Source organism: Haliotis rufescens, unplaced genomic scaffold, assembly GCF_023055435.1.
Source record: "Haliotis rufescens isolate VD_foot unplaced genomic scaffold, xgHalRufe1.0.p SCAF_10, whole genome shotgun sequence".
In the NCBI taxonomy this organism is placed as follows: Eukaryota; Metazoa; Mollusca; class Gastropoda; order Lepetellida; family Haliotidae; genus Haliotis; species Haliotis rufescens.
The window spans coordinates 39953659-39977837 of NW_025963780.1; the positions used below are offsets into that span (position 1 = coordinate 39953659).

At 42.1% G+C, this 24179-nt stretch overlaps 1 protein-coding gene across 2 annotated transcripts in view; it reads left to right on the forward strand.

The window, feature by feature from the left end:
* LOC124142657 (integrin alpha-4-like) overlaps positions 1–24179 on the forward strand; it is a 119687-nt gene that overhangs the window by 60327 nt on the left and 35181 nt on the right. The gene's annotated exons all lie outside the window — the stretch shown is intronic.

Here is a 24179-nt window from a genome sequence, read left to right on the forward strand (position 1 = left end):
CCTCCGTAGTCCGGAAACCCTGCAATCCGGACGATCATCGTCAGTAATGGCTACATCCATTCAAAGATAGCAATGGTTCGTTATTCCGGACACTTGTTAATCCGGAGGCTTTTACTGGAATCGTGAAAGACAAGACTCATGTTCATCGGCTGTACGGACCAATGCTGTTTGACTATATATTACAAACAATGTATGTGAAAAGACGGCAGGCGGCAGTACCTTGAACCCCAATAAGTCCGGAAACCCTGCAATCTGGACGATTATCGTTAGTTGCGTCTACATTCCTTCAAAGATATCGCTCGGTAGCAATGGTTCGTTAATCCGGACACTTGTTTATTTGGACGGTTTCACTGGGATCAAAACTGTCCGTATTAACGAGGCTTCGTGTATTAAGCCCATGCATTTCCATACATGTTCTTTTCAGACTAAGCTGCAAATTCGAATGGTAAAAAATAAGAAACATGTTGGGTTATAATTATAAGTGAGAAAGTGATTAGGGTTTGATGCCGCTTTTATCTATATTCCAGCACTATCGCGGCTCGGTACACCAGAGATGGGCTTCACATATTGTGCTCATGGGGAATCGAACACGGGTCGTCGGCGTGACGAGCGAACGCTTTAACCACTAGTGAGTGAGTGAGTTGGGTTTAACGCCGCTTTTTACATAATTCCAGTTATATCACGGCGTGTCAGCTTAATGTGGAAGGAAAGCCCCAAGTGATGCAGGTCTCAGACGGTACCCACTTCGGTGAAACCCACGAGCACGGGTATGGTGCTGACAAACCTAGAAACAAAATCGGGGCGGACCGGGATTCGAACCCATAATCATTTCGAACCCTGCACAGCGAATCGCGGCGCCTCCGACGACTGGGCCACACGTGCCCGCCCTTAACCACTTAGCTACCCCACCGACCCGATTACACCTTAACGATTATAATAAATTTAGTCGAGTATCGACTCCGACACTCTACTCGTACAACCTACTCTTGCTTCAAAATTACATCTATTTGTGTTAGGTGAGGTGAGGTGAAATGGGGTTTAACGTCGCGTCCAAGATTATTGCACTTATATAGCGACGTGCATGTACGTGTGTGTGTGGCTGCTTGAACTAGCCCGGACTGATGCCGATTTATAGTGCTAGCCCACTGAGATACCATGCCGCAGTTTAACATGAATACCCCACTCAGACACAGTATACTGACTCCGAGCCGACCAGTCCTTGTTTTAGCCCCTTAATGCCAAGCGCCAGACAGGGTAACAACAAGTACCATCTTTTAACGTCTTTTGGTATGACGCGGCCAGGGATTGAACCGCGGACCTTCCGCTCTCCGGGAGGACGCTCTACCACTAGACCACGGAGGCGGTTATTTGTGTTAGACTATTTACAGGTACTCATTATTCTTTTGTAAATACTTTGCAGCAGATGCCTTTCCATGGTCAAAATAAAAAATCTTTTAAAAAGTTAATTTTATCAGTAGCCTCAAATAGAGAAAACGTGACATCAAAGAGAAAGTGTTTCTTAAATGAGTGTCTGAAGGTTTCTTCCAATTCCCAAATGACCTACAATTACATTTGTGAAAGTTTGAGTCGACTGAACTCGTTCAGCAAAAAATCTGAAAACCACCGTAGGTATATTTAATTCGAATTAAAACATCAACGTCATTTAAATAGACTGAAGTAGATAAGTGTTTGGAAGTTGAATCATGTGTCATGAACTGATACGTTCGTACACGGCTCCCGTCGATCTTATGATCAAGTGTAGCGTCTTATATTCATCTAACGAAAACACATTGAACTTATAAAAATGTAACATAAAATGTCCTTCATGTCAATAATGTTTTAATATCAAAAGTTAAAGATTTCTACATTCCATTAAAAGCTCACGTGATGAATGTATCTGATAAGAATTATCTACATTTTGCACTCCTTGAATATTTTTACGAACCAAGAAGCCTTTATACTCTTGACTGCTTTTTGATACATCATTAAAGTGATTAAAACATAAACAAATAAGCCGTTTATGTTGTCTTTTCACAAACTGAACACGCCTCTGAAACTAAGACGACATATTAAACCAAGGTCATTTCACCCGGGTTTAACGTCTACTCAGTGTTATTGCAGCACAACAGGCACTCTATGGCCATGTGTTAATTTCAGGATTGAGCTCCTTGGCAAGTGGGGTTCCATTCGTAAGTAAATGAATTAATCTGCAGTCTCTTCAAATATTTGCAGAAAGAACAACCAGTTTTCTTTCAGGGGACTCTATTAATCTTGACTTAATGAAATTAGCAGACTCACAGAATGGGAATTCTCAAAAAATACTTTTTGGGAGATTCCCAATGGTGGCTTTAGCATGTTTTGCACACAGAACTCGTGCATCGGAATAACACTGCACGTGCGTGTATATTTCTCTAGGTTTTGTGGTTCTGTTCATGCAGATGAACACACAATATGCCTGGCTTTATATGTAGGAATATTTTCCTATTGTGATGTCATTAACTGGTGAAGAGGTGTTTTGTTGACGATAAGGTTTATAGAAGGTATTCCACTCGCGTAATTTGAATTGTTTGTCTGTTTGTTGTGTAACGCCGCACTCAAAATATTCCAACTCAATGATGGAGATATGTAAATAATCGAGTCTTGACCTGACAATCCAGTGACTGATATCATGAGCATCGATCCACGCATTTGGGATACGATGACATGCATCAACAAAGTCAGCAAGCCTGACCACCCGATCCCGTTGGTCGCCTCTTACGACAATCATAGTCGCCTTTTACGGCAAACATGGGTTGTTGAAAACCTATTCTTATCCGGATCTTCACGGGTATAGCGCACTCATGACATGTAGTGTACACAATTGAGACATATAAAGTGTTTTACACTTAACATTAATCACATTATTTGGCACATCAGACAACGTAAATAACGTGTTGTCAAAATGCAACCAAACTTGGACTTGTGATAAATCACACATTGCTGTCTGAGATTTTTTTTGGACGTAATTCACAGAATATGCGCAGGAACTGTTCCCGGAATTAATCACCACCCTCCAAATGCATGACACAAATGAAATAGAAAGTTATCCACTCAAAATCTGTTATTTCCATCAAGTCGGCTGATTTTCGCCCACTCGCGAACCGCATTTCCAAGATCTTATATTTCATTATAATAATTTATTACAGCGTGTTGTCGAACCGGAAGTGCATCCACGTCCTGTGTCAAGGGATGCGGTATAGCGAGGTTTCTTTGTAGACCCCCCTGGGAATTCGTGGAAGAATATGTTGCCTGTCCCTGTGTGACGTTTGTTTGTTTGTTTGTTTGTTGCGCTCAGCAATATTTCAGCTATATGACGTCGGTCGGAAAATAATCGAGTCTGGACCAGACAATCCAGTGACTGACATCATGGGCATCGATCCACGCAACTGGGATGGCATGCATGTGTGTGTGTGGCTGCTTGTACTAGTCAGGACTTACGCCGATTTTATTGTGCTAGCCCACTGAGATGCTTTGCCGCAGTTTAACATGAATACCCCACTCAGACACAGTATACTGACTCCGAGCCGACCAGTCCTTGTTTTAGCCTCTTAATGCCGAGCCTCAGACAGGGTAACAACAAATACCATCTTGTGACGTATTTTGGTATGACCCGGCCAGGGATCGAACTCGGACCTTCCGCTCTCCGGGCAGACGCTCTACCACTAGATCACGGAGGCGGTCGAATTTTTTAAATGAACTTTTGGATATGCGTGGGAGTTCACAGAGACTGGCAGTGAGAGAGAAAGAGAGAGGGTGGGAGTGAGTAAAGGTGCGAGTGAGGGAAAGTGGGCGTATGTGAGGTGTATGAGTGAGTGAGGGACGGTTGGAGAAAAGGGCGTGAGGAATGAGAGAGTGAGCGAATGAATGTTGTTTTTCGCCACACTCAGCAACAATCCGCCTATATCACAGGTGGTCAGGCTCGCTGACTTGCTTGAGTGAGTGAGTGAGTCAAAATATAACGGCGTATCGGCATTATTTCAGCCATACAGCGACCAGACAAAGTTAATATATTCACAATTTAGTTATTTATGCAAAGTATTATTTAAAAGCAATTTATGAAACATACCCGAGCGTAACAATATCATGTATACTGATCCCAAAAGACGTTAAAAGATGGTTCTTGTTGTTACCCTGTCTGGCGCTCGGCATTAAGGGGCTAAAACAAGGACTGGTCGGCTCGGAGTCAGTATACTGTGTCTGAGTGGGGTATTCATGTTAAACTGCGGCATGGTATCTCAGTGGGCTAGCACTATAAATCGGCATCAGTCCGGACTAGTACAAGCAGCCACACAAACGCACACACGTACATGTACGTCGCTATTTAAGTGCAGTAATCTTGGACGCGACGTTAAACCCCATTTCACCTCACCTCATGTATACAGTTTTAAAACACCAAAGCTAGACCATCTCGCTGGGGATCATGGGGACTTACAGTACCTCGGCTCCCTGCATGATACTCCAGCAGGATTTACGTCATCACTTTAGCCAATGGTGGCTGTGCACAATGCTAGCCAATATTAAAAATACTCAGCAATGAGTTGACTTAAAAACACTGGTTGATGATATATAGTTACATCGATTATGATAGGATTACGTGCGTCACAGGGGGACAATAATTTTACGCTAAGTTTAACTCCTGGACAGAGCCTCCAATAATGTCAGTTGATAATAGCATCACCAACAAGCATTTAATTATTCACATACATATTAAGAATCTATTATACAGACCAATTTCTTTCAAATAGCTGATAATAAGACGTCCGCTGACACGGGAAAAGAGATCTTTCAGATTTACGCATTGATTATGTGAATCCCTTGCGATTGCAAAGTCCACACAGTCAAGCAATATATGCTTGACGGTGAACCTTTCATCACAAGGGATACACTTAGGAGGTTCGTCCTCATCTGTCTTCAGCAGATATTCGTGGGTATATCGACTGTGGCCAATACGACATCGTCGTAAAACGACCTCGTCGTGTCTTGACTGACAACCCAAGTAGGTATGACCGACCGATTGTTGGTTTTAATTCGTGAAGTTTACTGCTACCTACCTGGGTGTCCCACCTCTTTTGCATGTGATCCCGAGTATAACTTTTAATAGTTGTTTTGAGATCACTGTACGGGATAAGTAGTGGCGAAAACGGTTCGTCAAGAACTGCTTTAGCTGCAGGATCGGCTTTTGAGTTACCTGTTATGCCTACATGACTTGGCAACCAGCAAAGGACGATGTCACATTGGCCAGTAGAAAGATCATTGAAAAGTTCTAAAATGTCTAGGATTATAGGATGATTTGAGGAGACACTTTTAAGTGCCCGAAGGCATGACAATGAATCGGGTAAGACGACGACATTTTTAGATTGGTATATATCGTTGTTGAATATAGGTCAAAGCTGTTAGGATAGCTTTGGCCTCAGCAGTAAAGATAGTACTAGAATCTGTGATCCTTGAGGAGACAGTTCTGGATCCAATGATGGTGGCACTTACAACTTTGCCACCTTCCTTGAACCCGTCTGTAAAATTGGACCTGTGAGAATTATATTTTGTTCGCCATTCATATAAATTTGGTTGTAAACTTGTTGATAAACCAAAGGATTTGTTTCGGATTTTTTGAATTGGGTTAGAGTGAGGTCGACCTCTGGCTTCACCATCTGCCAGGGAGGAGAAGAAAGAAGTCGGAGGGAAGGTGATATTATATTTAGATCAACTTTAGCTGCGCTGATGAGTGGTTGAATTCTGACACCAAGTGGAGGAATCAAGTTGGACAGACTCCGAAACAGGTTCCCACACTGAAGGCGGAAAACACAACCGTAAGCTGGATTTGATTTATTTGAATGCAATCTAGTAATGCATTGCAGAGAAACGTTAATGCGGCGCTGTTCGAGTGAAGGCCCATCAGCCTCCACATACATACTGTCGACAGGAGAGGTCCTAAAAGTTCCAAAACAGAGCCTTAGGACTTGATCGTGAACATTGTCCCATTTTTCGAAATTGCTTTTGCAGGCTCCACCATAGACAATGGAATCACAGTCTAGTTTGGAGCGTATTAGCGATCTGTACAAGTGAAGGAGGGTTGTCTGATCCCTTCCCCATTCGGAATTTGAAACGACTTTTAACAAGTTGAGAGCCTTCAGGCCTTTAGATATTTGATATGTGGTAAGAATGTCAGATGGCGGTCAAATCTGAGGCCCAGAAATTTGGCCTCCTCTACAACTTTGATAGGGGTACCGTCTAAAAATAAATCTGGATCCTTGTGAGGTTTATGTGTACGACAAAAGTGAATACAGTTTGTTTTGGGTTTAGAAGATTTGAAGCCGTTTTCCTTCGCTCATTTTTTTAAATTTTGTTAAGACAGAACTGTAGCTGTCTTTCTACTGTATTCATATTCTTACTACGACAAGAAATGCCGAAATCGTCCATAAAAAGCGAACCACCAACGCCACCGTTCAACACTGTCACCAGCGCCACCGTTCAACATGTCATCGTATGTCAATTGCGTGGATCGATGCTCACGATGTCAATCACTGGATTGTCTGGTTCAGACTCGATGATTTACAGACCGCCATCACATCAGAATCAGAAAGCAGCTGTATCGATCTTTCCAAGAGTAGTTCAAACATGTTTGGATAAAGTTGAACAACAGGGATTCAGGGATGTCTAAATAGATCGCCGAGGAAGCACAACAGTACTCCCCGAGGGCGAAGGAAAGTCTCATGTTTGTTTTACTATTTTTCGGTTTTTAACTTCGGAATGCCCCGTGTTTTTCGAGGCTGCACGATTAGTAAAACACATTCAGACTTTCATTTTCGCGATCTCGTAAGCGACGCTCTGATTTGTTGGATGAAACGTCGTTCTGACGTGACCTGTAATGGGATGTCCTCCTCTCATCTGTGCATAGGACTATGATCAGATTGTCATATGATGTATTTGTGTTCGTAGGTCTTTTTACCTCTACTGCAAAACGAGACAGAACGACCAACGACATTCAGAATTACTCGTTTTCATTCGCTCCTTTCCGTGGCATAAAACCCATACACACATTCACGAGATCCTCGTTATACAATTCGAGAAGATACGAGAGATGAATGAGGTCACAGGCTAACGCAGCAAGCTATATTTGTTCATTGCCTATGTACCTTGATAAACAGATCAGCATGGCAGCTTTAGTACCGGCAAAACTATTAGCAAGGAAACTCGCACAGTGAACGACATGGAATAATAGGTTTCATTTCGGAAGGTTGTAAATAATGCTCCCCAAACGCGGATATAATAAAGACAATGGGTGCTTTTTCCCAATAGATGTGTTCCATCGGAGTGGATATTCCTACTTAGCACATTAATGTGAATAATACTGTTTTCACGGTGATGTACACGAATGGTAGTTAGGTTCAATTAAGTCCGATCCGACTGTCATGTAGGTATACAGTTCCCACGAGATAAATTGTCTATCTGCAGATCAACATTAAACTAAACCGGGAACAAATTCCATTGCCAGTGTAGTTAACTTTTCTTCTAGACAAATTACTGTGATACCACTGCAGGAGATATCGAATTAACCCCCCAACGTATCCTAAAAAAGGTTTATGAAATAGGTCCTGAATAAGCTTTCGAGATCCTACACAACGTGTGTGGCTGCTTGTAGTCCGGACTAATGCCGGTTAAGTGCTGGTCACAGCTGACCCCGAGCTGACCAGTCCTTCTTTTAGCCCCTCAATGCCGAGCACCAGGGAGGGTAACAAGTGTTAACGATGTACCATCTTTTAACGGCTTTGGCTTGACGCGGTCGGGGTTTCGAACCACCGACCTTCCGCTCGCCGGGCAGACGGTCTATCCACTGCACCATGTGTAGGCTAATGAGTCTGTAAGAGATACTCTCGGGACCTGTTCTGTGCAGAATTCCCAGAGGGGTAATCAAGGATGACAGCACGACCTGGGTTATTAAAATCGTCCTCGCCCCGGGATCAGGAAAATATCTGAGTACGGTATTATATAACTCCAAATTAACACTAACCCCACTTTAGATGTTTAATGATTCGGGGCCAGATAGGTACTGCCTCATACAACAGTAGTCTTGTATATATTCATAGATATACAGAAATAGTTTCGTTTAATTTCTATTCTCACACATATGACATTCGTTCCAGCAATAGAACGCGTATCAATGGTTAACATTCCTGAGATAAGTGTCCTCTCTCTGCCATCTCCGGTACGAGAGCAGGCGGATATGTATATTTTCAGTCAGGACTTGAATCATACAAGACTTCCTCCGATGAGGCTGAAACGCCACCAAACTGTACAATGTTCCTCGTGAGAAAATAGGAAATACGTGGAAACATGCATTGCAAGGTCAGCACGCTCTCTCCCCCGCAATGGACCAGATCACATGATTAACACATGGAAATTGACCCGCATGGTTTGCACGTGCAGTGCTAATATCGTTTATCTGCGACAGTTCAGACAATTAATACGTGAAAATTGACCCGCACGGTTTGCACGTGCAGTTAATGTTTATCATTGTTCGCGTGAGGAGAGGAGACGTTGATGAATTGCAATATATATCTGAATGTGGAAATTATGGAAAGTATGCATTTGGCATTTGTCAGATTGCTTTTCCGTTTCATATCTCTGAATATGCGAGTAAATATGTCCACCCTGAACAGGCTCGCACATACAAGGTTGTTTACGAAATATTCGCCATGATGTCATATATATGGCACACGTGCATCTCCTTTGGGACCAACCATTGGGGGCGGTCGGGTAGCCTGGTGGTTATAAAGAGTTCGCTCGTCACGCCGAAGACCCGGGTTCGATTCCCGACATAGGTACAATGTGTGAAGCCCATTTCTGGTGTCCCCCGCCGTGATATTGCTGGAATATTGCTAAACACGGCATAAAACCATACTCACTCACTCACTCCCTCACTCAACAACCATTGGATTTAAGAGAGGGGTTTTGGTTGAAGATGAGCATTTATTTAATTGTTTAGGACCTTAATTATTTTTCCAACATTCTCAATTTTGTTTTTAAATAAATACAAATAACGAACTGTACACTTGTCTGCAGGAAAAGGGCATGTTATTTTTGGATTAGTGATTCGGGTTAGAATATAATGCAACCCATGCTTGTCATAAGTGGTGATTATGCGTGTAAGAGGCGACTAACGGGATCGGGTGGTCTGGCTCGCTGACATGGTTGATGTATGTCAGAGTTCATGCATGTTCATGTCTGGTCCAGACTCGACTTTTTACAGACCATCGTCAAATAGATTGTCACTATTCTCGATCGTTACTGCTGAAGGACGTTCTCCCATTATAATGGTTATTGCATTCCAAATACTGCTTGGGCAAAACGGTGTGTCTATTTCCTGAAGACAGGCAGCAAAATGACCATCTCGAAAAACAAATAAGTATACGTTCACGTGCAAGAAAGTAAAATATTCCAAAGGAGGAAGTAGCTGATCGTCTTTTTACTTATATTCGGATTTAGCAACTCTTCTCTTTTTTTCAAAGATTACTTGCGTTAAGGGGGCACGGGTGACCCAGTCATCTAAGGCGACGCGATTCGCTGTGCAGAGTTGCGTCCCTTGGGCACGCCAGAAACCTATGATTGTGGGTTCGAATCCCTGTTCGCCCCGATTATGTTTCTAGGTTTGTCAGCACCATACCCCGGCTCATGGGTTTCACCGAAGTGGTAATTAACGTCTGACACCTGCATCACTTCGGGTTTTCCTCCCACATTAAGCTGACACGCCGCAATATAATTGTAATACTGTTAAAAGCGGCGTTATACCCAACTCACTCACTCACTTGTGTTAATATGGCTGTGGAGGAGCCTCGTGTGCCTTTCAAAGATTACAATTTAAACCAATTCAAAATTTCAAATTCTGCCCAACACTTTCGGGGTTCCGTTACGCAAGGTATGGAGAAATGACAGACAGATTATTGATGTTTCTCTATTAGAAAAGGGCGAAGTGATGCTTGAGCCTCAGAGAGTCGTTTTTCTTAAAACTAGCCCAGAGGACTTGTGGAAACTTTATTACACTAGTCCTCGGAGTTTCTAGCTAGTCCTGCTTGAACGAGAGACAATCTTTACTGTGGTTATATTCTGTCAGTTTTATTCAGTTCGAATTTGTAGCAAAAGAACTGGTTGACAAGTGTAGTTTTCAAATGTTACTTGTCAAAGAGGACTATTGTCATTGGACTTTTACTTGTCCCCAGTACAAATTTGTAGTCTCGGCCCGGTTAGTGAATTTCGAAGGCTGTGATTGGTTGGGTTTCTGTATGTGGTCCCGGCCCACCCTTATGTTTCATGGTTTGTCAGACATACATGTACCTGTTGGTTTCATCAAGGTGGTAGTCTCTATCAGTCTGCCCGGACAGAGGAAGGCCGGTGGTTCGATCTCCAGAATACCAAATACTGATAAAATATGGTACTTGTTGGACTGGTCGGTTCAGAGTCAGTACGCTGTGTCTGAAAGGGGTATTCATGTTAAACTGCGGCATGGTATCTCAGTGGGCTAGCACACTATAAAGCCCGAATTAGTGCGGACGAGGACAAAAAGCAGTGCACACACTTGAATGCACGTCCCTATATATGTGCAATAATCCTGACCGGGCATCCTCTCTATTTACGTGGATTTTCGATTCAATCAAAACATATAATTCCCATTGATAGTCATGATAAAATTACAGGTCTTGACCTTGACCCACGAACCGGAGCCTATTGGTACCCTCGTTGAATGGAATTTCACCTTGACCGTGCTATTATTTAGAAAGGTTGCCACATCCTGTTTATTGACATTGATAATCAACATTCAATTTTATCATCCATGGGTTTACTTTATGGATCGTACTGTGCGTTTAGCGCGTTCAAATATCCATGTCCTTGTGCTTGAACTTTCCGGTTAACTCCATCAAGCAATGGCTTCCTGTAATAATAGTCAGAACAAGATATTCAATAAATACCGTATCTGTGTACCCTGGAGGTACCAGGAAGGTATTTAACTGTGTATTTATTTAGCATTACGATTTTAACCATACCACTGGCATTCTAAAACAAGACATTTCGAACTAGCGTTTTATTTGTTTGTGATAAATGTCAGAATTTGAAACAAGCACTTCTTCACGTTGGAAAACCTAACGTGATAATAACATGCATTTGAAACATGCTTGAAGCGTCCATTAGACTTGAACCTTTTGTTTTCAAGCTCTCATAGTGCTTTGGCATTTGTGTAAGCAAGAGTTTGTAATTTTTTATACATTGTTTTTTTTTATTTCGTGGTGTATTTTTCAGGTATATCGAGAACAAAGGCTTGTTAGCGAATTACGTGAAAAAGGTTATTTGGACGATGTCAGCCGTCTTAAGTCACGCTTCTTCTGAAAACTGGATCCAATAAACTTCGTGAACGTTCAGAGACCTTTTTGCAATCTCATTTCAGATGACCTTTCTTGACAGTGCGTTATTCCAGCGACCCGGGGCTTAAGTGAGTGAGTGAGTTGGGTTTAACGCCGCTTTTAACAGTATTCCAGTTATATCACGGCGTGTCAGTTTAATGTGGGAGGAAAGCCCGAAGTGATGCAGGTCTCAGACGTTTACCACTTCGGTGAAACCCACGAGCACGGGTATGTTGCTGACAAACCTAGAAACATAATCGGGGCGAACCGGGATTCGAACCCACAATCATAGGTTTCTGGCGTGGCCAAGGGACGCAACTCTGCACAGCGAATCGCGGCGCCTTAAGCGACTGGGCCACTCGCCTATGCTAAAGCATTGGAATATCATCGCTACGACCGCTTATTTTAACGGAGCCCAGGGCGGTGACTTTTAGTGTTATTTAGCTACGAACTTGTATACTCCCCAGGGAACTGCGATAAAAAAGGAGTGCACACTGATCCATTGACCGGGGTGATAATAGTGTAGCTCCATTAGCATTAACTTGAGTGGAATGGCGCATTGCCAGTTGACTTCAGAGTTGCGTCGCTTAAGCGTATCAGGATCCGATGATAGTGGGTTCTATTGCCAGAATCGTCAGGATGTCAGTGGTCGTGGGTTCAAAGAAAGGATCTGAATCAATTTAGGCTTTTCACCCACATTAAGCGTGCATGCCTTGGTAGTACTGATACATTGTTCAAAAGGGCGTTCAAACAACTGACTGGTCAGTGGTGTACTATGTAATGTATTTTCAAGGTGGTTATTCAACCGGGTATGAAATCAGAAGCCTGTATATATTTATGAACTAAAACGTGAAAACCACATATTTCTAATTCAGGGAGTGAGTATTAGTTTTAGCAATATTCAAGCAATATCACGGCGGGGGACACCAGAAACGGGCTTCACACATTGTACCCATGTGGGAATCGAACCAGGTCTTCGGCGTGACGAGCGAACACTTTAACCACAAGGCTACCCCACCTCCCCTATTTCTAAATGAGGAAGAACGGCTGGCCCAGTGGTGTACGGCGCTGATATTCGCACCAGAAGACTAAGATCGTGGTTCGAATCCAGCTTCGTCTTAATTGTTTTCCTAGGTTTGTCAGCACAATAGCCAAAGTGGTAAACGTCTGAGACCTGGAGTCCGTTCCACAAAGCTATCATAGCTCTAAGGTAATCGTAACTCCCATACTTTAACGAAGACTTACGACTGTCGTTGAGCTACGATCGCTTTGTGGAACGGGGCCCTGCGTCACATCGGACTTTCCTCCCACATCAAGCTGACACGCTGTGAGAGAGCGGCGTTAAATCCACACACTCACTCTGACTGTATATAAGTGATGACACACACACAGCAACGTAAATTCCCGTTAAGTTGCGTCACTCACTCACTTACTAACTCTAATTGTACGGAAGTCTTGACACTATTACACTGCAACGGAAATTCCCGTTAAGTTGCGTCACTCACTCACTCACTAACTCTAATTGAACGTAGTCTTGACACTATTACACTGCAACGGAAATTCCCGTTAATTTGCGTCACTCACTCACTAACTCTAATTGAACGTTGTCATGACACACTTACACAGCAACGTGAATTCCCGTTAAGTTGCGTCACTCACTCACTCACTAACTCTAATTGAACGTAGTCATGACACACTTACACTGCAACGTAAATTCCCGTTAAGTTGCGTCACTCACTCACTCTAATTGAACGTAGTCATGACATACTTACACAGCAACGTAAATTCCCGTTAAGTTGCGTCACTCACTCACTCACTAACTCTAATTAAACGTAGTCATGACACACTTACACTGCAACGTAAATTCCCGTTAAGTTGCGTCACTCACTCACTCTAATTGAACGTAGTCATGACATACTTACACAGCAACGTAAATTCCCGTTAAGTTGCGTCACTCACTCACTAACTCTAATTGAACGTAGTCATGACACACTTACACTGCAACATAAATTCCCGTTAAGTTGCGTCACTCACTCACTCACTAACTCTAATTGAACGTAGTCATGACACACTTACACTGCAACGTAAATTCCCGTTAAGTTGCGTCACTCACTCACTCACTAACTCTGATTGAACGTAGTCTTGACACTATTACACTGCAACGTAAATTCCCGTTAAGTTGCGTCACTCACTCACTCACTAACTCTAATTGAACGTAGTCATGACACACTTACACTGCAACGTAAATTCCCGTTAAGTTGCGTCACTCACTCACTCTAATTGAACGTAGTCATGACATACTTACACAGCAACGTAAATTCCCGTTAAGTTGCGTCACTCACTCACTCACTAACTCTAATTAAACGTAGTCATGACACACTTACACAGCAACGTAAATTCCCGTTAAGTTGCGTCACTCACTCACTCTAATTGAACGTAGTCATGACATACTTACACAGCAACGTAAATTCCCGTTAAGTTGCGTCACTCACTCACTAACTCTAATTGAACGTAGTCATGACACACTTACACTGCAACATAAATTCCCGTTAAGTTGCGTCACTCACTCACTCACTAACTCTAATTGAACGTAGTCATGACACACTTACACTGCAACGTAAATTCCCGTTAAGTTGCGTCACTCACTCACTCACTAACTCTGATTGAACGTAGTCTTGACACTATTACACTGCAACGTAAATTCCCGTTAAGTTGCGTCACTCACTCACTCACTAACTCTGATTGAACGTAGTCTTGACACACTTACACTGCAACGTAAATTCCCGTTAAGTTGCGTCACTCACTCACTCACTCACTAACTCTGATTGAACGTAGTCATGACACACTTACACAGCAACGTAAATTCCCGTTAAGTTGCGTCTTTCCCTAATTCCAGACTTGATTCCTACCATAGAAGGTTTGAAAACTGCCATCTCTGGAATGCCTCCATGCATCACTTATCAGCTTTGTAATGACTTACATCGACAAGCCCGCTGCCACCCACGCCACAACACTCGCAGTAACTATTGTTGTTTGACTGTAATGTCCTTCTACTGTGCAAATTGTCTACTTTATCGGAATAATTAAGGTTAAAAAGTAGTCTTGTTTCGAGAAATGTAAAGCAATTGCATCAGTCACGTGCCCTGGGGGAAATAGGAAGGATGTCTTGGTTTTGGGCTGTAATATATCGGATTACAGCGTTAGAATATATTTGATTATAACGGTAGTTAAGAATTTCACGTGTTCCTTTGTCTGGATGTCTGACGAATAAACATGTTCACATCTGTGATTGGTTCACCGCTTTATATCGGGGATGTTGGGGAGTCAGTCATGCGACACCCTTTCGAATTTAGGATTTAACAAACCAACTAGCTCCGGTCGATCGAAATATAAAGTTCAGGAAGTTTTGTTGTTGTTTTTTGTTGGATCATATAAATGTAATTATATTTAAAGTGCAGGATGTGTCGTTTTCTACAGTAACGTCCCCCTGTGGAAGCTTTGTTCTCTTAGAACAGGTTAGCCGGTTAACGAAATTACATATGATACCCACGCCGAAGACCCGGGTTCGATTCCCGACATGGGTACAATGTGTGAAGCCCATTTCTGGTGTCCCCCGCCGTGATATTGCTGGAATATTGCTAAAAGCGGCGTAAAACCATACACACTCACTCACACTCACATATGATACGTTTGATCAATTATTATTTGAAAAGTTAAATATTCATTTTGTATGATTTGTGATGTTGTGTCTTTATATTTTTTATAAACCATCCTGCACTTTAAGCGGGACAACGGTGTGTGTTGTTTAATGGGCGTTCTCGACTCGAACCATGATACAATCGCTGTTTTTGTTTGTTGTTCAGACTCCTCTCTGCGGAGTGATTGGCACATGTTATTATAGTTTTAGTGCAGTGAAACTGTCCCACCTTTAATTAAGAAATGAATGTTTCCTTCACAAAAATAAACAGTCATGTTGTTATCTTGTATTGCCTCAGTCAGATAATATAAAAATCTGACACAGTGAGTGTTGCTAAGAACCACATGATTAAGGCGCCGTCTTTACGTTTGACTGGTATCTTTGACATGATCGCGCTATTAGTTACCGTATACACGCATAGATGTTTTAGAATCAGACGCCCAGTATACTTGTAGTCTTGTAACAGCCCACTGATGACATGGGTACGGGCTAGAATAGCAGCCTGAGTTGGTCGTCAGAGGCGACCAAAAGGATCGCGCGGTCATGCTCGGGGTCTTGGTTGATTGTGTCTGACGTCATGGATCGTGTGCTCACATTATCGATCACGGGATTGTCTTTAGCCTTGCTTCAAGGCTGTACTGAAAGACACGTCCATGGATTTGTAGTAATTCTAGCCTCCTAATAGGCAAGTCTAGATCTCAGGACTGCAGTCTCTTATAGGGACAACGTGTTCTTATTCTTTACATAATCTAGAAATTAGGATTTACACTAATTTCTTTTGCCTAAAATACTTGTGCTAGTCTAGATTGTCTTGTCCAGACTCCATTATTTACAGACCGCTGTCATATAGATGGCATATTGCCAAAATTCCGTCTTAAATATCAAAGGGAGAATGACACCAAATGATAAAGGTATTATGACTATCATGTGTTTCCCTATACAAAATATCACATATCAGGAATAATAAAAATAAGATGTTTCAAAACCGCTGAGACTGTAGAAACTTATACACTGAGGGATCCTTACTAAATATACTCGCTAAGGGACCAGTTTAAGAGTTCGATGTCGGATAAAAAGCTTAATTCGTTAAGTTACGAGGCATACTCCGAACCCCTAAAAAACTTAATTCTGAAAATGTTAAGTTTAGTGGCCTTTTATCCCGCTTTCGTGTGTTTTGCCCTGCTGTTTTAGAAGGTTTATCGACTGAAGTTTATTGACTTGGTGTTGAAAATCATTTGCAGGGTTTCTATCGATCAAATCTGCCATTCTATATTGCGCACTACACCAGATAGACTTACTTACCATTATTGCCGGCGATGATAAAATCCTACTTTGTGACAAGACTGGACTTATTTAATGACAACTCCTAGAAGCATATGAATAAAAATATGATCGGTTTAGGGTTACTATATACACCATTAAGAAATCAGTTCAGTTGATTTGTCGGATGGAAAACTTGCAGGTCCATTAACCCCCCAAATCCCCCACCCCGAGTAATAAAACTTTTTGTAACCATCAGTATGAGTGGTGCTTCAAAGTTTAATTCGTGTCACGCAACTTTCCAGAAAGTAAAACGATGTTTTAGACTGTCTGTTGGTCACACTGTACACGAGACACTCCGAGACTCGTTAGCCGGTACAGTGTGCATTCATTATGTGGGCGAAAAACCGTCACCCAGCACTGAAATGACAACGACTGAAAACCTGCACGTGGGGGATATTTTCAAAGAAATGTATGCTCTTAATGAATGCTGAATAGAGCTAAGACTCAATGTGGTATTTATCCGGTGAAAATGTTTTAAACTTGAAATTAAAAGAAGTCGGAAATGATTCACGATGTGACTTTGGAGGTATTTCCCCAAACTTTCCAACTCCACACGCTTGCTGACAGAGCTGCACGTCTTTCCAGATGCAATAATTTGACAGATTAAAGTAATTATGGTGCTCTCACGTCAGACGTGTTTACGTCTCCGATGTATGTGCTTCCTGTCACTGAAGGGCTCTGTTTGTGTAACGGCTGAAGGCCTTGGCTCTCCTGGATATTTAAAGTGGCTGTGTCTGCTTGATTCACGTATATAAAGTGAGTGAGTGGTTTTACGCCGCTTTTAGCAATATTCCAGCAATATCACGGCGGGGGACACCAGAAATGGGCTTCACACATTGTACCCATGTCGGGAATCGAATCCGGGTCTTCGGCGTGACGAGCGAACGCTTTAACCACTAGGCTACCCGACCGCCCCTCACGTATATAAAAGTGAGTGAGTGAGTGAGTGAGTATGGTTTAACGCCGCTTTTAGCAATACTCCAGCAATATCACGGCCGGGGACACCAGAAATGGGATTCACTTATTGTACACATGTCGGGAATCGAACCCGGGTCTTCGGCGTGACCACGTATATGCACACTAGGTTAGAATAGTCTTCAGCAACCCTAGCTTGTCGTAAGAAGCGACTAACGGGACCCGGTGGTCAGGCTCGCTGACTTGTTTCATGGATGTCATCGTATCCCAATTGCGTGGATCGATGCTCATGGTGTCAATCACTGGATTATCTGGTCTGACTCGATGATGTTATGTCATATTGTTGTAATATTGATGAGTGGGGCGTTAAACAACAAACAAATCACGTTCAAACAAAAGCAAGATGTGTATTTCATATTGCGTGAGGTTAAATGATATCTCCATTTTCTGTTTCAATACATCATTCTATTGCGTATTGCACATCGTCTGTTATTTAGTTAAAGTGAGCGTTAGGCTCGGGTAGATTGTCTGTTATTGATTTAAAGTGGGCGTTAGGCTCGGGTAGATTGTCTGTTTTTGAGTTAAAATTGGTTTAGAGTCTCGTACATTCTCTGTTATTGAGTTAAAGTGGGTCTAGAGTCTCGTACATTCCCTGTTATTGAGTTAAAGTGGGCGTTAGGCTCGGGTAGATTGTCTGTTATTTAGGTAAAGTGGGCGTTAGGCTCGGGTAGATTGTCTGTTATTGAGTTAAAATTGGTTTAGAGTCTCGTACATTCTCTGTTATTGAGTTAAAGTGGGTCTAGAGTCTCGTACATTCTCTGTTATTGAGTTAAAATGGGCGTTAGGCTCGGGTAGATTGTCTGTTATTGATTTAAAGTGGGCGTTAGGCTCGGGTAGATTGTCTGTTTTTGAGTTAAAATTGGTTTAGAGTCTCGTACATTCTCTGTTATTGGGTTAAAGTGGGTTTAGAGTCTCGTACATTCCCTGTTATTGAGTTAAAGTGGGCGTAAGGCTCGGATAGATTGTCTGTTATTGAGTTAAAGTGGGCGTTAGGCTCGGGTAGATTGTCTGTTATTGAGTTGAAGTGGGCGTTAGGCTCGGGTAGATTGTCTGTTATTGAGTTAAAGTGGGTTTGGAGTCTCGTACATTCTCTGTTGAGTTAAAGTGATTTTTTTACTCGTACACTGTTATTGAGTTAAAGTGGGCGTTAGGCTCGGGTAGATTCCCTGTTATTGAGTTAAAATTGGTTTAGAGTCTCGTACATTCCCTGTTATTGAGTTGAAGTGGGCGTTAGGCTCGGGTAGATTCCCTGTTATTGAGTTAAAGTGGGCGTTAGGCTCGGGTGGATTGTCTGTTATTGAGTTGAAGTGGGCGTTAGGCTCGGGTAGATTGTCTGTTATTGAGTTGAAGTGGGCGTTAGGCTCGGGTAGATTGTTTGTTATTGAGTTAAAGTGGGCGTTAGGCTCGGGTAGATTGTCTGTTATTGAGTTGAAGTGGGCGTTAGGCTCGGGTAGATTCCTTGTTATTGAGTTAAAGTGGGCGTTAGGCTCGGGTAGATTGTCTGTTATTTAGTTAAAGTGGGCGTTAGGCTCGGGTAGATTGTCTGTTATTTAGTTAAAGTGGGCGTTAGGCTCGGGTAGATTGTCTGTTATTGAGCTGAAGTGGGCGTTAGGCTTAGGTAGATTCTCAAGGAAGCCCGATCTCCTTGTGGAACAGCCCCGTGGTGATGCCGGGTTAGACTAGGTCCCCAGCAAGCTATGCTGGTCGTAAGAGACGACCAAATGGATCAGGTGGCCTGGTTCGTTGACGTGTCTGTTTGCGTGTCATCATGCCCTGACGACATGGAAGAATGCTCACAATATCAATCACTGGATTGTCTTGTCTAGATTCGATTATTTACAGGCCGCCGTCATATAGCTGGAAAACTGCTGACTACAAAGAACCAACCATCCCTGCAAAGCATGAAATCCCTTTGTTCGTGCGCATGCAGTAAAAAACTCTTTAGACTTATATCCTACCGACGCATAGGTGTAACGCTGTCTAAAGCGACCACTTTATTCCATTCTAACTGGCGTTTATGGCGTACTTTAACACAATTATATGAACGCTTGAACACTAGTTAGTGCTTTAGGGGAAAAAACCAAGGTTTGTTTCTTGATTTCAAACACGCATCTATCTCACTGTGTAATGGTACGTTGTGTGTGGAATATCACCGTCGAATTAATGACAGTTGTTTCGTCTTTGTGAAGAGGGATTGTTTGTTTTTTTGTCTGCTTTGTTCGGTGTGGCCTGATCAATTTGGACCACGGAACATCACTTGACACGCAAGTCTCTTCAGACTTACTCTTTTATCTATCAAACTACAAATTCGAAAATGTACATCATAGATTTAAAGCTATAGATACGAAAGTGGAAATCCCCCAAATTTTTGTTATAAAGGGCTTACAAAGATAAGTAAATCTTAAGGTTTTGTTGTTTAACGCCGCTATTTGCAATATACGGCAGTCTGAATAATCGTGTTTGACAATCCAGTGATCGACAGCCTGAACATCGCTTCACGTCATAGGGATACGATGTCAACAAAGTCACTTACTACCACGTTTTAAATCGCAGAATAAATGTTCTTTTAATTCGGCTAAATTGACAATAATCGCCAACCACTGGAGGGATGGTGTAAATGCTGCTGGGGTCCATGCAGGTAGCAACAGTACTGTAAGTCGCCATGGACCCTAGCGTGGTGATCTACTTTCAGTTGTTGGCGATCTATAGCCTGTTTTTATATTATGTTGCAAAATGATAATATATTTTTACATGCTCTCTAACTAGTTTTATGTAAATCTGTGATATTCTAGTTATTATACTGCCCTTCGTCGGCAGAATTTTATACAGTTTAAAATATGTTGTTAATCTCAAATTTTGTTTCGTCACGATATGGCTGAAATATTGCCAATGTAACGTTAAACTTTAACTCACTCACTCACTAACCTGACCACACGACCCATTTAATCTCTTACGACAAGCGTAGGTTGCTGGGGACCTATATTCTTACCAGAAATCCCCACGGGTAAGCTCTTAGGTAGGTAGGTTGGTTGGTTACGCATAGGTTGGGATGAACCAATTCAAACCCGGAATCCCCACGGGTTTGCATCGATTCGAAACATTTCTCATAATGTTTGTTAATATTGTAATAAACCTGTTTGAAGTGCTTGGTCGACTGAGAGAGTAAATGTCGTTTTGCGCTTCCCTGGGCAATATGCGATGCAATCAAAAAGGGGGAAACAAAAGGTCTTATATACTTTAGGAATCAAAGCTTGTTTATGGGGGTGGTGAAAGGACGCTTTATCCACCCTCCCTCTCAACACCCCCACCCCTTCCTAACCATATCGATAAGGAGCACATTACGCCACTTTGAGAAATATTCCCACCATGTCAATATATGGAGCACATTACGCCACTTTGAGAAATATTCCAACCATGTCATTATATAGAGCACATTACGCCACTTTGAGAAATATTCCAACCATGTCAATATATGGAGCACATTACGCCACTTTGAGAAATATTCCAACCATGTCATTATATAGAGCACATTACGCCACTTTGAGAAATATTCCAACCATGTCATTATATAGAGCACATTACGCCACTTTGAGAAATATTCCAACCATGTCATTATATAGAGCACATTACGCCACTTTGAGAAATATTCCAACCATGTCAATATATGGAGCACATTACGCCACTTTGAGAAATATTCCAACCATGTCATTATATAGAGCACATTACGCCACTTTGAGAAATATTCCAACCATGTCATTATATAGAGCACATTACGCCACTTTGAGAAATATTCCAACCATGTCATTATATAGAGCACATTACGCCACTTTGAGAAATATTCCAACCATGTCATTATATAGAGCACATTACGCCGCTTTGAGAAATATTCCAACCATGTCATTATATGGAGCACATTACGCCACTTTGAGAAATATTCCAACCATGTCATTATATAGAGCACATTACGCCACTTTGAGAAATATTCCAACCATGTCATTATATAGAGCACATTACGCCACTTTGAGAAATATTCCAACCATGTCATTATATAGAGCACATTACGCCACTTTGAGAAATATTCCAACCATGTCATTATATAGAGCACATTACGCCACTTTGAGAAATATTCCAACCATGTCAATATATGGAGCACATTACGCCACTTTGAGAAATATTCCAACCATGTCATTATATAGAGCACATTACGCCACTTTGAGAAATATTCCAACCATGTCATTATATAGAGCACATTACGCCACTTTGAGAAATATTCCAACCATGTCATTATATAGAGCACATTACGCCACTTTGAGAAATATTCCAACCATGTCATTATATAGAGCACATTACGCCGCTTTGAGAAATATTCCAACCATGTCATTATATGGAGCACATTACGCCACTTTGAGAAATATTCCAACCATGTCATTATATAGAGCACATTACGCCGCTTTGAGAAATATTCCAACCATGTCATTATATGGAGCACATTACGCCACTTTGAGAAATATTCCAACCATGTCATTATATAGAGCACATTACGCCACTTTGAGAAATATTCCAACCATGTCATTATATAGAGCACATTACGCCACTTTGAGAAATATTCCAACCATGTCATTATATAGAGCACATTACGCCGCTTTGAGAAATATTCCAACCATGTCATTATATAGAGCACATTACGCCACTTTGAGAAATATTCCAACCATGTCATTATATAGAGCACATTACGCCACTTTGAGAAATATTCCAATCATGTCATTATATAGAGCACATTACGCCACTTTGAGAAATATTCCAACCATGTCATTATATAGAGCACATTACGCCGCTTTTGGAAAATATTCCAACCATGTCAATATATAGAGCACATTACGCCGCTTTGAGAAATATCTCAACCCTACCAATATGGGGCACATTACGCCGCTTTGAGAAATATCTCAACCCTACCAATATGGGGCACATTACGCCGCTTTGAGAAATATCTCAACCCTACCAATATGGGGCACATTACGCCGCTTTGTGAAATATTCCAACCATATCAATATAGAGCACATTACGCCACTTTGTGAAATATTCCAACCATGTCATTATATAGAGCACATTACGCCGCTTTGAGAAATATCTCAACCATATCAATATGGGGCACATAACGCCGCTTTGAGAAATATCTCAACCCTACCAATATTAGACACAACAGCTTTGCACATGTGAGGAATCGAACCAAGTATCTACATTGACGAGCCAAACCTTTAACCACCGCGCCTCCCTACCGACTCCAGCTAATAATAATTACATAATCCATAACTTCATACAGAACACTAACGGAATCGGGCGGTCAGGCTCGCTGACTTGCTTGGTGCATGTCATCGTATACCAATTGCGTGGATCGATGCTCATGATGTCAATCACAGGATTGTCTGGTCCAGACTCGATTATTTACAGCCTGCCGTCATATAGCTGGAATATTGCTGAGTTTGGCGTTAAACATCAAACAAAACATACAGAACATGAAAAATCCGACTGTGACACTTTAAAACTGATCTCGTTTGCGTTGCAAATGTCACAAACTACACTGCTGTACGGAGCGCTGAGAAATGTTCTATTTGACTCATGCCAAGTCAGCTGACAGTCTCTGTTCTATGAAGATTCAGCTGTACTGATCAGTCTCTCACTGAATACAGTCTTGTAAAAAAAGATCTTATATCAATCAAGGAATGTAATCTCTGGCTTCACGTCCCTTGTGCGCGGAACGTTCAAAAAGTAACTGACTTTCACAGTGTATTCCATTATCACCGTTTGAAGGTGAAACAAAAAAGCAAACAAGAAAAATGTCGAACTTTCCTTCAATCGGTCGACTGTATGTCTGAAACGTCTGCAGCAAATACGACGATTCATCATGAGTATTTGTGTGATGCTCTGCGGATGAAGTGCGAGACCTTGCTGCAGCCGAAATGCACTCCGCCTTCCAATAGGCGTTTTACAACGAAAGCCCCAATACCCTATGTGTCCATGTGTTTGATCTAACTTGGCTTTTATTTGTTGGCGTTTGTAGTTTGAGACTCAATACTAGCGTGATATGACGGTGGTCTGTAGATATTCGAGTTTGGGGCAAAGGCGCTAGTGGTTCATATTGCGTTTGTTTGTTGTTTAACGCCACGTTTAGCAATATTCCAGCTATATGACGGCGGGCTGTAAATAATCCAGTGTGGACCAGACAATCCAGTGATTGACATCATGAGCATCGATCCACGCAATTGGTATACGATGACATGCATCAAGCAAGTCAGCGAGCCTGACCACCCGATCCCGTTAGTCGCCTCTTACCACAAACACAGTTGCCTTTTACCGCAAGCATGGGCTGCTAAAGACCTATTCTGACCCGGATCTTCACGGGTCGGTTCATATTGTGAACAACGTCCCATTGCGTCGGGGTACGATTACACGCAATCCTGGCGGGCTCATGTCAAAGAAATCACTACAAATCAAATGGTCCAACGTAAAGACGGCAAAGTATAAGATGACAAACCATTATGCCGCCGGGATTCGATGACCACCCACCCGGTCCATTTAGTCGCCTCATGCCTTTTTTCAAATTGAAGAGGGAGGATTAATTTGTACTTTAAAAGACTATAATCAGTATGAAAAAAATCTATAAAAGTAAACTTTATTCCAATAACTATGTGACCTCTTGGTAGCCTAGTGGTTAAAGCGTTCGCTCGTCCCGCCGAAGACCCGGGTTCGATTCCCGA